The sequence below is a fragment of the Mytilus californianus genome, unplaced genomic scaffold (assembly GCF_021869535.1).
Source record: "Mytilus californianus isolate M0D057914Y unplaced genomic scaffold, xbMytCali1.0.p SCAF_20, whole genome shotgun sequence".
Lineage (NCBI taxonomy): Eukaryota > Metazoa > Mollusca > Bivalvia > Mytilida > Mytilidae > Mytilus > Mytilus californianus.
In genome coordinates, this window is record NW_026262669.1 from 1,489,488 (window position 1) to 1,508,018 (window position 18,531).

The 18,531-nt window shown below is 32.3% G+C and overlaps 1 long non-coding RNA gene across 1 annotated transcript; it reads left to right on the forward strand.

Annotated features, from left to right (window-relative positions):
* The first annotated feature begins 15,016 nt into the window (after positions 1 to 15,016).
* Positions 15,017 to 17,927, forward strand: LOC127731680 (uncharacterized). Its single transcript, XR_007995684.1, has 3 exons — positions 15,017 to 15,624; positions 16,795 to 16,886; positions 17,597 to 17,927. It is a non-coding gene; the product is annotated as an uncharacterized LOC127731680 (long non-coding RNA).
* The last annotated feature ends 604 nt before the right edge of the window (positions 17,928 to 18,531 follow it).

Sequence of the window (18,531 nt, forward strand, 5' to 3'; positions counted from 1 at the left end):
AGAATAATTTTCTGCAGTCTAGATTTAGAAATTTCTTAATCTTTAATAGAAGATATAGCCTAGATGAAATTTTTGAGCAATATCAAGGTATTTAGTTTAAAAATTTGTCTGATGATCCTGCCCGCAAACAAAGATGGCAGACATGCCTAAAAAATGAACATAGGGGAAAATGCAGGTTTTGGCTTGTATCTCTGAAACTAAAGCATTTAGAGCAAATCTGACAAGGATAAAAATGTTGATTAAGTTGAGATTTATCCAACCTGAAATTTTCAGCTTAATCAGACACTTCGTTGTTGGGTTGCTGACCCTGAATTGGTAATTTTAAAGAAATTTTGCAGTTTTTGGTTATCTTGAATATTATTAAAAATAGAAATATACTGTAAACAGCAAGAATGTTTTTCAAAGAAAGATCTACAAAAAAGTCAATTGCCAATTGACTCCTAAGGAATGCCTATTTACTGATAATATAAATATTATTCATCACTTTTAAAAGACAATGGTACTTAAGTTGAAACATTTTTGCAATTGCTTACTAGAATTTCATTGTCAATAATAAATTAATCTGAAAAAACTGAGTTATTTCCCTTTGAAAAAGTATTGTGAAGTCTTGCGTTTGGTTTTAGCTTCCATCTTAATAAAACAACTGTCAACAAAAAATTTAGACGTCTTATTTCAAAGGTTGGAAGCAACTTTAGGAAAAATTCTGTTGAACATAATACCATATAGCGGGTTATTTTTCGCGGCGTGTAAATTTTTGCTTATTTTCGCAGATAGAACAAAATTGCCAAAATAAATTCCGCCAATTTAAAAGTGTACATGCATTATAAGTATTGATACAAGTTTTGAATCCGCCAAAATATTTCGTATACCTTATTCAATAATTATCGCGCAATTTTACACTCGCAAAAATAACCTGTTATACGGTATACCTTAATTATTACCAATAACTCTCAAAATCACCAAATACAGCTGAGTGAGTTTCACTTGTTTAATTAATGTGCATGCTCAATTTTGGAATTGAAAGTTGTCATCCTCATTATTTAATGCAGGGGAGTTGGCTGATATAAATGAGATAAAATTTGTCAGGAGTATTAAGATTATTTGCCATTTCATGTTATTTGTTGTAGCTATGAATTTTGTTGGTTTCAAACATTTATAAAAAGGGAATATTGATTAATAATAATTCTCTCTTAGCTACCAGTTACAAATGTTGTTTCAATTTAAAAAAAGATGGCTCAAAATATTATTGTCTTGAAAGCCAAAAATTCCACCTCATTTTGGTCCATATACATGCAACCTTTGATCAGTTAGTTGCCTATTTTATGTCAAGTGCTTGGTCAAGTGCATGAAATGTATGTCATCTAAAAGAGTAGGGAAGACAGGAAGCAATATGAAGATTTTTACATCAAGATGACCATGAGGTCATTCCGATGTATAGCCATTGCCCAAATTTCAATTATGCAAATTAGTTTTGGGTTTTCAACCGATCTATAAAAATTATAGATCCGCGGACATTATCTAGTGCAAAATAACATTACTTATTGCTTGTTTTAAATTCATTTTTTCAATGGATACTCTAAAAAAATTTTTTTTTTAAACACAATTAATAATATGAAAATGTTTTGTCTTTACACACATATATATATATATATATAAGTAAAAAATATTGATAATATCTATGCACACGTACCGAAAAATTGTGTTAAAGCTTGCAGAAGAATATCTCAAGCCATTTACGATAACGTTTTGCGACACTCCCGACAAGGACCGATAACTCTGTAATTGTTTTTGTGGGAAAATATGAATGGCTTCTCATATCCAATCTTTTAGAAAAATCGATTTTTTTTACAGAAGAGTCACAGTCCACCATGCACATGCACTGCACTATTATTAGAATAGTAGAATAGAATGATATACAAATGGATGAAAATTATTTATACATGCAACTGTTATATTAATATAATATATCATTGTGTATCATCAGTACAGCGGATATAGGTACTAACCAAGTGGGCATGATCGATTTTGACCTTACACGGTAACGAAAATCTTTGTTCTGCTTTATCAATATTAAATGTACATTTCTCAACATTTGAAATTCCTGCTCCCAAGTAATTTTTGCATCGATTTTTTCCTATTTATAAAACAACTTTGATATTCTAATAAGAACAATTAACTTGTTCATGTGCAAATAGTTGTGAATTTTCAACACCAACTTTCAATTTCGATACACTCACTGTTGTTAAAAAGTAATAGTTACAAATCATAAACCTACCTGTGATTACTCATTCCTTGAACTTTTTGGGTAATAAACGAGTATGAAAATAAAGTTTTTGTGTACGGTGTACAGCAACTTAACTATGCACCGTACAGAAGAATTTTTGTGGTCAGCTCAACACCGTACACAACTCTCTTTTCGGAATAAAATATCGAAAAATAACATATGTACGAAAGATTTCAATGTCAATTATTGAAACAGCTATACTTATTACACACACACAGTGGCCTTCTATCAGAAAAAAAGTAGCAATGAATATAGAATTATATTGGATAAGACCAGCGCCATCTTCTTCGACAAGTATTTGCACAAGTTTTTAGTAATCGTTCTTGTTTTGGGAAAATAATGAGACATCTCTTATCATCAACCTACGACCAAATCATTTCTCAAAACAACAATTATGTTTAGACTGAAGTACACATTGATCTTTTGTGAACAAAACAAAGATTTTCATTTCCGTGTAAGGTCACTCTGCTTGGTTAGTACCGACATCCGCTGTACGATGATACACAGTGTATATATTACAACAAACCGCAATGTATACTCTGGGACTATTATTATTATTTTTGTATAATAATCCCAGGTATACTGATTTGTATCACTACAATATAATAGTTATTACGGTGCGGTTGTATTTCCTGTCATTTATTCATCATCCACGCACGAACTTCTCAGAAAAAAATATATCTCTGTACATTAACCTCAGTTTCAGGTATAGAGATGTGATCTTTTTCTGTGACATGTGCTTTTGACCAACCACAAGAACTTGTGGTTATCCGATGTCGTCAGTACTTCAGTACTTTGATTAACTTACTGTGTTATTTGAATCAAATTGAAAAAAATGTTGACCTTACAGATTAGTCAGTTTAGAGACTTTAATATTGCCATTTAAAAAAATACAATTCCAAATGACATTGTATACTATTTTTAGCTCACCTGGAACAAAGGGCCAAGTGAGCTTTTCTCATCACTTGGCGTCCGTTGTCCGTCGTCGTCGTCTGTCGTTGTTAACTTTTACAAAAATCTTCTACTCTGAAACTACTTGGCCAAATTAAACCAAACTTGGCCACAATCATCATTGGGGTATCTAGTTTAAAAAAATGTGTCTGGTGACCCGGCCAACTAACCAAGATGGCCGCCATGGCTAAAAATAGAACATAGGGGTAAAATGTAGATTTTGGCTTATATCTCTGAAACCAAAGCATTTAGAGCAAATCTGACATGGGGTAAAATTGTTTATCAGGTCAATTTCTATCTGCCTTGCAATTTTCAGATGAATCAGACGACCTTTTGTTAGGTTGCTGCCCCTGAATAAGTAATTTTAAGGAAATTTTGCAGTTTTTGGTTATTATTTTGAATAATATTATAGATAGAGATAAACTGTAAACAGCAATAATGTTCAGCAAAGTAAGATCTACAAACAAGTCAACATGGCCAAAATTGTCGGTTGACCCTTTAAGGAGTTATTGCCCTTTATAGTCAATTTTTAACCATTTTTCTAAAATTTTAGTATTCTTTTACAAAAATCTTCTCAGAAACTACTGGGCCAAATTTAACAAAACTTGGCCACAATCATCATTGGGGTATCTATGTTAAAAAATGTGTCCAATGACCCTGCCAACCATCCAAGATGGCTGCCATGACTAAAATAGAACATAGGGATAAAATGTAGATTTTGGCTTATACCATCTCTGAAACCAAAGCATTTAGAGCAAATCTGATAAGGAATTAAATTGTTTATCAGGTCAAGATCTATCTGCCCTGAAATTTTCAGACAAATCGAACAACCAGTTGTTGGGTTGCTGCCCCTGAAGTAGTAATTTTAACCAAATTTTGCAGTTTTTATGCCCCACCTACGATAGTAGAGGGGCATTATGTTTTCTGGTCTGTGGGTCCGTTCGTCCGTTCGTTCGTTCGTCCGTCCGTCTGTCTGTTCATCCGGCTTCAGGTTAAAGTTTTTGGTCAAGGTAGTTTATGATGAAGTTGAAGTCCAATCAACTTGAAACTTAGTACACATGTTCCCTATGATATGATCTTTCTAATTTTAATGCCAAATTAGAGTTTTTACCCCAATTTCTCGGTCCACTGAACATAGAAAATGATAGTGCTAGTGGGGCATCTGTGTACTTGGGACACATTCTTGTTGGTAATTATTTTGAATAATTTTATATTTATAAGAGATAAACTGTTAACAGCAATAATGTTCAGCAAAGTAAGATCTACAAATAAGTCAACATGACCAAAATTGTCAGTTGACCCCTTTAGGAGTTAGTGCCCTTTATTGTCAATTTTTAACCATTTTTCTAAGATTTTAGTAATCTTTTAAAAAAATCTTCTCTGAAACTAGTTAGACAAATTTAACCAAACTTGGTCACAATCATAATTGGGGTATCTAGTTTAAAAAATGTGTCTGATGACCCCGCCCACCAACCAAGATGGCCAACATTGCTAAAAATAGAACATAGGGGTAAAATGCAGTTTTTGGCTAATATATCTGAATCCAAAGCATTTAGAGCAAATCTGACAGTAGTAAAACTGTTCATTAAGTCAAGATCTAACTGCCCTGAAATTTTTAGACAAATCAGGCAACCCGTTGTTGGGTTGCTGCCCCTGAATTGGTAATTTTAAGAAAATTTTGCAGTTTTTGGTTAATATCTTCAATATTATCTTAGATAGAGATAAACTGTAAACAGCATTTATGTAAGGGATCATAGATTTATTCTTACGAGGAAGCTCCGAGCATGCTCGGAGGATGCTCGGAGCTTTTTAAGTAGGCTCTCTCAGCAGTTTATGTGACAATAATTATCATGATCCATTAAGATGTCAATCAAATCTATAGCACTTTTATAATAAGGAAAGTAGAGCATTATAGAGGAAGCTCCATTAACACCTGTGTAAACATCTGGTCTATTCAAACAAATCTTGCATTAATTTTACAAAACTATAAAATAGATGAGAAATTCTTCAATATTACTGTACAATGCTTGGTATCAAGTCTTCACAGAAAGAAAATGATTTTAAACATTTTCTTAATAATCATCATTCTTTAAAAAACACTCAAATTTTATATTTGAAATATAAATATATTTTAAATTTATACTATATAAAATGAAATATAAAAGTCATCAAAGACACAAACTATGGTTATTGATTTATTACCATACTACCAAAACATGGTACATTCAGTTTCATGCGAAAAAGGGTTGATCTTTTTTTATATTCCATTTAATTTGACAGTTGTTCGAAATTAACCCTCCATTTCATTGCAGAAAGGTTTTTTTGAGTCATAAACATGTTTCTTGGGTGTTTCAAAGCAATAAAAATATACTATATTCTATAGGGAAAAAAGGGGGAGAGAATTTGATTGGTTAACTTCTGGTGATGTTTACTTTCTTATATCATTGTATATGCACTGAAAAGTTATGCTATATTTTCACTGTAGTACAGTACATTTATTTATGTCAAGTATTTCTTTATTTAAAACATAGATAAATTCTGCACATTTTTTTTGAAATATAACAATCATGACAATTAAACAAGGACATATAGGGGGAAAATAATTTTACTCATGCCAAGTATTTCTTTATTTAAAACAAAGCTAAATCTGCACTATTAAAAAAAAATTCCAAGTAAAGAGAGACTTACTAGAGGGAAAACAATGGTGGTATTACCCCCTCAAACCAGGCCTCCACTAATGAATTACAAATTTCTTCAAGTAGCCATAATTTTCTATAAAAGAACTTAGTTTGCTATTTTATAAAAAAAAAACATATTACCATTGTTTAGTTAGGGGCATTACTTAAACAAGTAATTTTCAAAATTACCTATACAAGTTATGTTGAAAACGAGGCTGTTTCAAATATAACTTCTATATCATGAATAAGTAACTTCTGTTAATATTATTTTTATAGGTGTCCATTCATACAGGTTTTACTAGCTTTAACAAATTTTCACAGACATCTGGTTATTTTCCCCATGAAACTATTTAAATCCTCAACAACACTAATTGCTTTTCTGATGCCACACTTCTTGTTGGTCAAAGATTAGCCTCTTGGGGCTATTAAAATATCATTTCCCCTTAGAATCTTAGAGATAGACAGTTATCACTAGATATGGAACCTTTAACTTGAAATTATTTATAATTTGAATCTTAATCAAAAGCAATTACATATATTCCTTAAATAATTGTAAGTACTAAGTTTTTTGAAGTTGTATAAAATAATTTATTAAAGTAATATTTTTGTCATTATTTTTTAAAGTAACCTCTCTATATATACTCATCTAAAATTGGATAAATACTTAATTTTATTTAATGAAATGATATAAAAATTCTTAAAAACTAAATTTAGTCCATGCTTTATTTGACATTAAAAATAACTATTGAGTTATTAAATAATTTTTAAAAACAAAAAATACTTATAAAAGTGACTAAAAAAAATTACTTGTTAAGTAACGCCCCTGACTGTTGTTTGTGTCTTGATAACTTTTATGTAGCATATTATATAATATAAACTATTTTTAAATCATATCATCTAATTATAAAAATTTGAGAATTTTTTTATTATAAAAAAAGGAATGATTATTAAATATAATAAGAAAATATTTAAATGACTTTTACTTTTTGTGGAGACTTAATATTTCTTTCAAAGCATTACACAGCACAGTTGAAGAATTTCTAATCTATTTTATAGTTTTGTAAAATTTCATGTAAAATGTATTTGAATAGACCAGATGTTTACACAGGTGTTTATGGAGCTTCCTCTATAATGCTCTACTTTCCTTATCATAGAAGTGGTGTAGATTTGATTGACATCTTAATGGATCATGATAATTATTGTCACATTAATAACTGAGAAGAGCCTACTTAAAAAGCTCTGAGCATCCTCCGAGCATGCTCGGAGCTTCCTCGTAAGAATAAATCTATGATCCCTAAAGCAAAGTAAGATCTACAAAAAAGTCAACGACCAAAATGGTCAATTGACCCCTGAAGGAGTTATTGCTCTTTATAGTAAATTTTAAACAATTTCGTAAATTATGTAAATTTTGGTAAACTTTTACAAAATGTTTTCCTATGAAACTTCTGAGCAAAGTTCCTTATAGATAAAGAAAATTGTAAACAGCAAGAATGTTCAGTAAAGTAAGATTGACAAACACATCATCATGACCAAAACACAATTTTATCATGAATTTTATTCTCGTTTATAATTTGTGTCCTTTGTTTAATATGCTGCTTGCGCATAGACCAAGGTGAGCGACATAGGCTCTTTAGAGCCTCTAGTTTCAATATTTAACACTATAAGTTATGGGGAAAATCTGGATTCAGAATTTTATTTTTTTTGTCATCTGCTTGACCAGAATAAAAAAAACTTTTCATCAAATTGAGGATCAGAATATCTTTTTAGAAGAATAGAAAACATACCCCCCCCCCACATTAAATTCTATTTTCGTATATTGAACAAGCTTCAAACATTTGTCCCTGGACCTTACGTGAATTCAACACACAATCAATTAACTGATCTTCCCCAGTTTTGGGGAATGAAAGAACATTTTGATTTACCTTCATAATTGGTATTAGGGATATGTTTCCTTTTTATCACAACGTCCTTTGAAACTACAAGTCTTTTTTTATGTTTTGATGGCAAATAATCATAGAATAAATTTTATTTTATTGACGTATGATATCTAAAAGTGCAGAAAAGTTTTATTGTTTAGGGTTTAACCTTTAACATGTATCATAGCCCATTAATGATACAAATCATATATAGAAACGCCTTACTCATTAACATATTTAATCCACTCAAAGCTACGCTTTTCGTGATTTAAATAAGTTAATTCGTAAAAGGCGTGCTATATATATATAACTTATGCATTAGCAAGAAATCTTAAATTGCACAGTATTGTGCAATAGCAAGAAATCTTCTATTTCACACTATTGTGCAATAGCACAATATTGCACCAAAGCAATAAATCTTCAATTGCACAGTATTGCACAATAGCAAGAAATCTTCAATTGAAAATAAATACAAATGTTTCTACCCATTTCAAATTTTTAAAGATCTTTCACCACATTTATTTTTTGTTAGAAACCTATATTATTTCAAAAATTTGATCACAATCCAAATTCAGACAGTATCAAGCTTTAATGTTGTGTCCAAACTTGCACCAACTGTTCAGGGTTCGACTACTGGGGTCGTATCAGGCTGTGCTCAGCGAAGCATTTTATTGTAACGTATTGTTGTCTATTAATTAACAAGCATAACTAAGATCATTTTACTTTTCTGTATTTTCAGACAAAACGACAAAAAAAGCAAGAAAAATGATTGGTATACTATGTATGGTGAGAGAGCTCGTCGACTTAGTAGGTCTGTGTCCGTATGGTCCCTCGGTTAGACCATGTGTTGAGCCAGAGAGTAGTTCACCCCAGGTTCAAGGTTTGTGTCGTGATGAGCATGTTCCTTCCCCTGTGGTAGAGTCTCCTGAGCTACCAAGGGCTGCTGACCCCGAGCAGTGTTTGGTGGAAGCACCCCGTGTTGCATTGTTTTCAGCAATGCCATTTGAGGTAGAAGTCATTTCTACTTTGGATGACACTGTTGAAAATGATACAGCGGTGTTTGAGGAGGTAGAGGGACATGAGTTGGTCTTCGACACAGATGATGCTGACCTTTTCTCAACCTGGGAACAGGAGCAGCAGCAGGCTGATGAGTTTTGGGAGGATTTGGAGAGGAGAGTTCTTGAGGTTTCAGAGGAGGTGGAGGCCCTATCCGAGGATTGTGGTGAGGTAAGACACAGGTTGGAGAGTGATGATGAGACTCTGCAGATGTTTGGCGCAAACTTGGAAAGTGAGGGTCGAAATCTGCAGATGCAGTATGTAATCTCCAGGGTTTTACCTTGCTGTGGTCCTTTGGATTTAGAAGAAGGTGTAAGTGATGTGGAGGAGCTGTCTCTAGAGGATGACGAGGTCTTTACTAGTGAGCAGGATAGAGTTGTGATTTGGGATGAGGATGGCAGAGCAGCTATGAGGAGAGTTTGGTTCAGGAGGCATTTCATGGAGAGTCATGGTCTGAATGGTTTTTGGAGGACTTTTAGAGGGTACAATTTGAGGTGTCGGATGTTTCAGCTTAGTATTGTGTGTCGTTGAGAAGAGTAGGTTCAAATTTGTATTTTTGTTAAGTTTTGTCACTTTTGGCCAGTTGCCCCCAAATTACCTGACAAGTAATAAATGAATGACTGATGGTATTGATTGATTGGTTGGGTGATGTTTTAGTGATGATTGTATCTTGAACACTTCATTGACGGTTTGGTCTTTTAATAGGTCATAACAGGTTAGGAATTCTCTGGCAAAAATGAAAACTATAAAAAGATAGAAGTAAACCTGCCCTTAGTCTTACTCCCTGAGTCCCCCCCCCCCCCTCTACCCAAGTACTCTACCCTTACTTTCTTTGTATATATATGTATATATGTGTAAATAAAAGCATGATTGTTTAATACAATTTTTAAGTCAGACATTGTATGTTACCAAAGGTAGATGTATAATGTTGTTGTAGTATGTTATCATCATTAGGATATCAGAGACCTTCATATGTACAGTAATCATAGAAATAGAGTATTAATTTTGTACAGCAAAAACATTCGGAATCACTAGTCATTTCGGTGCGAATTCGGGATTTCACTATACCCAAGGTAAAACTTGTAATTATCACATGACATCATCATTGAACTCAACACACCTGACTTTATCAGTTACGCACACCTTCAAATTTGATATGGATCAGACTTTGAAAAAAAAATCACAGCAGAAATTTGGTACCGATCATCAATCTTTGTCAGTCAACATTTTTTGGTGTTGTTTCCCTTTTAATGACCTTTTTTTTTTACCATATTTTGGACATATACTATTTATAGATACAAAAAACTATGAATTATAAATAGATAGAATAAACTATAAATTATAAATAGATAGAATAAAAACTATATTATAGAGAGATAGAATAAAAACTATATTATAAAGAGATAGAATAAAAACTATATTATAGAGAGATAGAATAAAAACTATATTATAGAGAGATAGAATAAAAACTATATTATAGAGAGATAGAATAAAAACTATATAATTATAGAGAGATAGAATAAAAACTATATTATAGAGAGATAGAATAAAAACTATATTATAGAGAGATAGAATAAAAACTATATAATTATAGAGAGATAGAATAAAAACTATATTATAGAGAGATAGAATAAAAACTATATTATAGAGAGAGAGAAATTTTAAAAGAATTTACAAATTATCAGCAAGACGAGATCTGTTTTGTGGAAAAAAAAACTATATAGAAGATGTAGTGACAATGTACAACTGAAATGAATCAGTAAATGATTGAGATCAGAAAAGTCTCAAAATCCCAAGGTCTTAGAGATAAGGTTTAGAAAGGTCAGATGTTTATGTTCTCCCAGTTATCGTTGCCATCTTACAATATCTTTTTCTTTTTGATAAACATGACTTATTTTTTTTGGATTTTTTCTAAACTATTTTGTAAAATGTAAAATAAAATGACACCTTTCTTAATTAGCTCTTAATGCACCTTACACCTGGAAACCTGGTAAATGAAACTTCTTGTTTAATCATCCCTCCATGTCTAGTACATCAATATAAAACCATTTTATTCACAAAGTATCAAGAACTAACCTGGGTGGGATAACTAACATGATACTTCCTAAATAGGTTGTCTGGAAGATGTGTGAATGAATGTATGAATGAGATAATAATAGAGAGCAGAGAGACAGATATCTTAAGGGTATTGTGTACTGTTCTGTGGAGGGAAGTTATTTAGGAATGTTTATAATTCTAGTAATTTTCAGAACAGTTTGGTATTTCTGAGCTAGGAAAAATTTACTATTTAAAGAAAAATTGGTTAATGTCAAATTTAGAGTCAGATTAAATGTATAACTGTTCCAGTAGATTTTAAAGTCAATATTAATGAATTTATTCAATTTTTGTTTTGTCTTTAGCTTTCATAATTTTTTTTTTTTTTAATTTTCATAACTTTTTCTTCAGACCAGTTATTTATAGGTATTTTTTTTAGTATAGATGTATTATGAACATCGTTCTGAAGGGCATGACTCTGACCTTGACATCCTTGATCAACCTTGAGGGTATCCTCTTTGAATATGACCTTAAAAATCATCCCATAGTGCCATATCTATTTACATAGACTTCATGGTAAATTCAAAAAGGGGGAATCTATAAAACCTGGTTAAGTCAAATGGTCCACTCCATGATGACAACCTAAACAAATTGAAAACCAGTGGTGTTTGCCTTACATTTTTTTTTTTATTGACATAATTGGTTAACATTACAATAATTACGACGGAGGAGCCAAAATTGTGTAAACATACAACACAACTGACTTAAAAATTCACACACTAAAAATTCACACACAAAAAATTCACACACTAAAAATTCACACACAACGAATTCACACACAAAAAATTCACACACTAAAAATTCACACACAACGAATTCACACACAAAAAATTCACACACAAAAAAATCACACAAGCAAAGAAATATGACAGTCACCAACAAAAAAAGTTCTTGGAGTTGACAGTACAGTAAAGTAAAACATAATGACATATACACTGGTAAAAAATCATTTTTCCCTACAGTTGGTGCAGTAGATACCTCTGCTTTATCTGGCTGCATGCATCCATACTTGTTTTATTTTAGAACTTACAATTGTCCAGTGAAGGTTATATTTGTAGAGGTGTTTAGATCTCTTGTTAGTACAAGTTTCAGTACTTATCTGTCACTAGTAATACTGAGAATAAATGTCACTACAACTGAGCTTTTCCTGCATACGATTGGTTTCCTCACATTACTTGGTATTTTATGCAAGTCTATACTTTTTTAATATTTTGGTCAGTAGTTTTTTCCCTGAAAGCTGAAAGTAACATTTCATTGAGATTTTTTATTGGGACTGATTCAAACACAAAACATTGCAGATTTGTGATAAAAAATAACATAAAATTCGTTTTTATTATTTCATGTTTGTTAATTAATATCAAAAGTAACCTGCAATATATTTAATTTTAATTTGAAGTAATGTGTTGGAAAGATGGTCTCTGATAATTTGATGGTGACAAACATTCTACTTTTATATAAAAAAAAAAAAAAAAAAAAAAATTTAAAAAAAAAAAAAAAAAAAAAAAAACACTGTAATAAATATGTATAATAATTAATAGTTTTTTTTCAGGTATTTTAATCCTTTCTTCAGTTTAATTTCAGAATGTTTCTGATAGACTGGATAGTGGTTGAGAAACACAGAACATCATCAGGATTTTGATGAAAACGTGATGAAGTAATGGATACATTATTTTCATGGGAAGGCGGAATTGAATTATATCGTGATGGAAGTAATGGATACATTATTTTCATGGGAAGGCGGAATTGAATTATATCGTGATGGAAGTAATGGATACATTATTTTCATGGGAAGGCGGAATTGAATTATATCGTGATGAAGTAATGGATACATTATTTTCATGGGAAGGCGGAATTGAATTATATCGTGATGAAGTAATGGATACATTATTTTCATGGGAAGGTGGAATTGAATTATGTCGTGATGGAAGTAATGGATACATTATTTTCACGGGAACTTTCCTTTTAAATATTTTGAGTAAAAACATCAAAATTTATTAAATTTTAAACAAAATCACCAAAATTTATTTAATTTTAACGATAAAAACAAAATTTGTTAGATTTCAAACAAAATTTGGCAATTTTTAATTTTTTTTTTATTAAATTTCAAACAAATCACTAAAATTTATTAAAGAAGCATTAAAATATATCCATGTAATTGTTGATAAAGAGTAAAAATGCTTTTTTAAAGACATAACTAAGTAATTATCTTTTTCTGAATTAAAATAAATAACTGTTCATTTTTTCCAAATTTGAATAAATAACCATTCCATTTCCTAAATTTAGATATCAAAATTTAGCTCACAATAACTAAATTAGTTTGAAAATTTTAATTTTCAGTGTTTCACTGAGATTTGGACTTCCAACAACTTGAATTTAACAATACTGCATTATTAAAGGGTATGATTGCAACATGAATACATTACTTACTTTTTTTTAAAATGTTTAAAAATTGAACACTAGCAAGTCAGTAGAACATTATCTATAAACTAGACATGAAACCCAATCACAAAACCCAATCACAAAACCCAATCACGATACCCAATCACTATACCCCATCACAATACCCAATCACCATACCCAATTACCATACCCAATCACCATACCCAATCACTATACCCCATCACGATACCTAATCACAATACCCAATCACCATACCCAATCACAATACCCAAGCACGTTCACTTAGCATGATACCCACAACCATTAACACTGTATGGATAGAATAAAAGGTAAAGTTTATACTGGCTTGCTGATGTTTTCTTCTTCGTTTTCTTTAATTATCCCCTCGCCCCACATAGCAACAGCTTTATATATAGTTGACCTGGGACTCAGCTTTGGAGCAGGTTGGGTGGAATGAGGCAACGTCCAGGAACTGGAATTTAAGAGCTCAGAGGTCTTGGAGGAGAAGCCTAGGGGTCTGATGAAAGGGAGAGTGAGACTCCAGGCACTTGTATTTAAGGGCAAGGGGGTAGAGGATAGTTAACCCAAAACAAGTCCAGGGACTTATTTTTAAGGGCATGGGGGTCCAGGGACTTGTTTTTAAGGGCTTGGGGGTCAGGGAGGGTTACCCCATGGGAGTCCAGGGACTTGTTTTTATGGGATTGGGGGTCAAGGAGGATTACCCCATGGGAGTCCAGGATCTTGTTTTTAAGGGATGGGGGTCGGGGAGGGTTACCCCATGGGAGTCCAGGGACTTGTTTTTAAGGGATTGGGGTCGGGGAGGGTTACCCCATGGGAGTCCAGGGACTTGTTTTTAAGGGATGGGGGTCGGGAAGGGTTACCCCATGGGAGTCCAGGGACTTGTTTTAAGGGATTGGGGGTCTGGGAGTGTTACCCCATGGGAGTCCAGGGACTTTTTTTTAAGGGTTTGGTGTCAGGGAGGGTTACCCCATGGGAGTCCAGGGACTTTTTTTAAGGGTTTGGTGTCAGGGAGGGTTACCCCATGGGAATCCAGGGACTTGTTTTTAAGGGCTTGGGGTTGGGGAGGGTTAACCCATGAGAGTCCAGTGTATTTAAGGGCTTGGAGGTCGGGGAGGGCTACCCCATGGCCTAGTGTAATAGAGATGAAGTTGCTGGGTAAGGAGGGGAAGTAAGTAATGTGTTGGTGTTGTAATTTCACACTGTTCTGATACTGTTTAGTTGCTTTAAAGTTTGTGAAGTACAAATAACCCTGTACTTTTGGATGAAATGCATTATAAATTTCAAAATAATGAACACTTCCCTTTTCTGAATTAAAATAAATAACACTTTCTTTTCTGGATTAAAATAAATAACACTTTCTTTTCTGGATTTTAAATAAATAATTCCTTTTATAGTTTTTAGATAAATAACCATTCCTTTTTCTAAATTTAAATAAATAAACCTTCCTTTTTCAAATTTAAATAAATAATCATTCCTTTTTTAAAATTATAAATAAATAAACCTTCGTTTTTATTAAATTTGAATAAATAACCATTTCTTTTTTTAAATTTGAATAAATAACCATTTCTTTTTCTAAATTTAAATAAATAACCTTTTTTCTAAATTTGAAATAATGACCCCTTTTTTTTTGTGTGCTGGTGGTGTTACCACAGGTTTGTGTATGCGTCTAGTGTGGTTGGGAGTCATAGACTCTTACACTGCCGCTGGATAGCTTATATTCATAGGTGAAAAGAAAGCTGAGTGCGTAAGTCTTTCCTTCCAGTACATAGCCTCTACACTAACAAGACTTCTACAGTGCCTCCCCGTGACAGCACATGGTAACTAGGATCTAGTGTCCTAGGCTTAACTGTAGAGGATCTCGGAGTAGCAAGGACCCTAGAGATGAAGTGTGTAGGCCGATCAACGTGCGGACATCCCTAGCACTCATCAACCTTGCCCCAGTTATGGGTTAAATAGCCGGCTGAATGATGGTCATCAGCCTTGAAAGGATGTCTAGGAGAAGAAAACTCTGATATGAAATTTTTGGTAGATTTGACTCGTCAGCCTTGGTCTGCAATTGATCTAAAGGAAATAAAACTTGTCTCTGGTTCTCCAGGTTTGGGATTGAGAGATATGCCAACAACCTATCCTTGTAAAAAGGAAGAATGATTATATACTGATTAATCTCCCAGATGAGGAACATCACAACCAGATCTGCATGAAGCTTTAACATTCAAAAGACAAGGTAAATATGCATAAGGTACATATAGTAGATGTATAGTCATTTCATTTGAGTAGTTATGATTTTGATGTATAAATTCACGTCTGGATATAGTATTACATAAGTCCACAAGATAATTAACATGGGGCACCAAAAATATTCATTGATATTCTGTTTTAGTGTAGAAAAGGGATAAATTTCTAAGGGAGCAATCTGACACTAACCAGAAAACCAGATTGAGTAAAGGGTCATCCATAATTGTCAACCATTTTCCAAAGTGTACAAAACATACACTTGGGGGGAGGGGGTTAAAAAATCAACATTTTTAAAGTACGCTTTTTTTTATTTATCAAATAAAACAGTCAGATATGTTTCAGTTTATTTTCAATACAAATTTCTATATTAAACTAAACTATAATAGACAGGATCTTAATTTTTTTTAAGAACGATTGAATCTTGTCTTGAAATCTGAAAATGGTTGATGTACACTTTTTAAGGGAGGGTAGGGGGTCTGAAAAAGTGTATGTTTTGTACACTTTGGAAAATGGTTGACAATTATGGATGACCCCTAATATCAACCCAACAAAATGGAGAATTTTAACAATGGTGCTCCTGAAAGAATAGGAAGGGTACACAGTTCCTGCTTCACAGGTCACAATTAACAGTTATGACCAAAATATGTATTACAAATAAGAATTCATAGGTTGAAAAAAAAATCATGCATAAACTAAAAATAAAAAAACTATAAAAATTCACGAGAATTAGCCTAGTAAATTAAGAAGTATTATTATGCTATGTTAATATACATGTATATTTATTAGATAAAATATTATGTATTAGTAAGTTATAAGTTATTATTTATTATAGTGACATGTGTATCATAACATACATCTAAACAATTACATGTATATACATAGCAATTTGATATTTACATCTGGCCCATTGGACCTATATGTCACTTTAGCAATATTGTATCTAATTTATCTGTATTAACTGCTATGATTAGATGTTGATTAATTGACTAAATTCCATATACATGTATAGATATCGAAATAAGATGTGGTATAATTGCCAATGAGACAACTGACTCCACCAGAGACTAAAAGATATATAAGTTAACAACTATTGGTCAACATACAGGCCTTCAATAAGTGTTTAAAACTATCACAGTTGATGGATTCAATTTTTTTTCAGTTATCCTGGATATTTTGAAAACACGTAAATGATTTACTGAAGGAAAATCAAAGGAAAGTAGGACCTGGATGTAAAATAATACCAACTTTAAGGTATGTATGTTGACGGTAACATTAAATCCTTGTTTCATATAAGGTAACATTAAAGATAATGAACAGTTCTAGTTTATTGCTTCTATAATAATACAATACCTAATTACAGATATAAAAATATGAAGATGTGGTATGATTGCAATTTTGAAAACTCTCCACAAGAAACCAAATGACATATAAATTAACAGCTATAGGTCACAATTCTGCCTTCAAAAATGAGTAAAACCCATACTGCATAGTCAGATATAAATGGGCCAAAAAATGAAAATTGTAAAAAAATTCAATCGAGAAAACAAACTGCCTAATTCATGTCCAAAATAATGAACAAAACAAATATGTAACACAGCAACAAACATTAACCACTGAATTACAGGCACATACAGAGTGTGGCAGGGTTAAACTAGTTTGAAGGCATATTGTCCTTATCCATCAAATATTTGGTTAAATGAAAATTTTTAATCCATGGAAAATATTGACATGTTTATTTTAAACAAATTTTAAAATGTAAGTACAATGGTGGCATTTCATACTTAAGATGCCATAAGATCTAATACAATTCTGAACTGCTTTATATGAAGAATTTCTTTAGCCTCTGTCTCCTGGTTACCCCATATATGGATAAAATGTAAATATCTTCTGACATCAACATTATATATATTATTTTGTGAATTTTAGTTCGTTTTGAATGAAATTTTATTTTCTATTTGTAGACAAAGCGTGCTTGTTAATTTAGAAATCAACTGAAGCAGAAGAATGGATTCTGTTGATCTGAGGAACTTGGAAACACTTATTGACAAAAAAATATGTAGTAATACAATTATGTTTAAAGAGAGACAGAAAGAGGGGGGAGAGCCAGTTGTAAAGATTTATTCTCTTAAACCAGATATGTTGATTACATTCAAATTTCATAGGCCTACAGTTCCCCCCTAAATGGTCTTAGTTAATACATGTACTAGGTGTTTAATGTAAGACTTTGATGTGACTTGTGAGAACAATCAGCTGCCATTGGTTTAAATCTATTTTTATGCCCTTTCAGTTGGGGGGGGGGGGGGGGGGGGGCATATTGTTTTACTCCTGCCCTTACACTCTACCATCCTATTATAGGTATATAGATATAAGAAGATGTGAAATTGGTGACAATGAGACAACTCTCCATCCAATTCACAGCTATTCCAGATAACTACTCCTAGAGTTTAATGAGTTATCTCCCATATTTGTAGGTACTTTTTGTCTTGACTTGACGGAGTCAAAAAGCAAGACATAGGTATGCTGTTTCCGGCGTCAACGGCGGCAATGACGTCAACAATGTATTAGTTTGTGATTAGGTCTAGTTTATGGTGAACCACAAGTGGTATGTCAATCATATTTGGTATGCAGTTGTATAAGCATTGGCACATCTAATTTCCATCGAGATTATTTGGCCCTGCCCCCTCAGTCATGGTCTATTGACTTCGAAAACTTTTGCTTATTTTACATGTATTAGTTTGTGATTAGGTCAGTTTATGGGGAACAACAAGTGGTAGGTCAATGATATTTGATATGTAGTTGTTTAAGCATTGCCATATCTCATTTCCATGGAGATAATTTGGCTCCGCCCCCTTATTCATGGTCTATTGACTTTGAAAATTTTTCTTAGTTATCATGT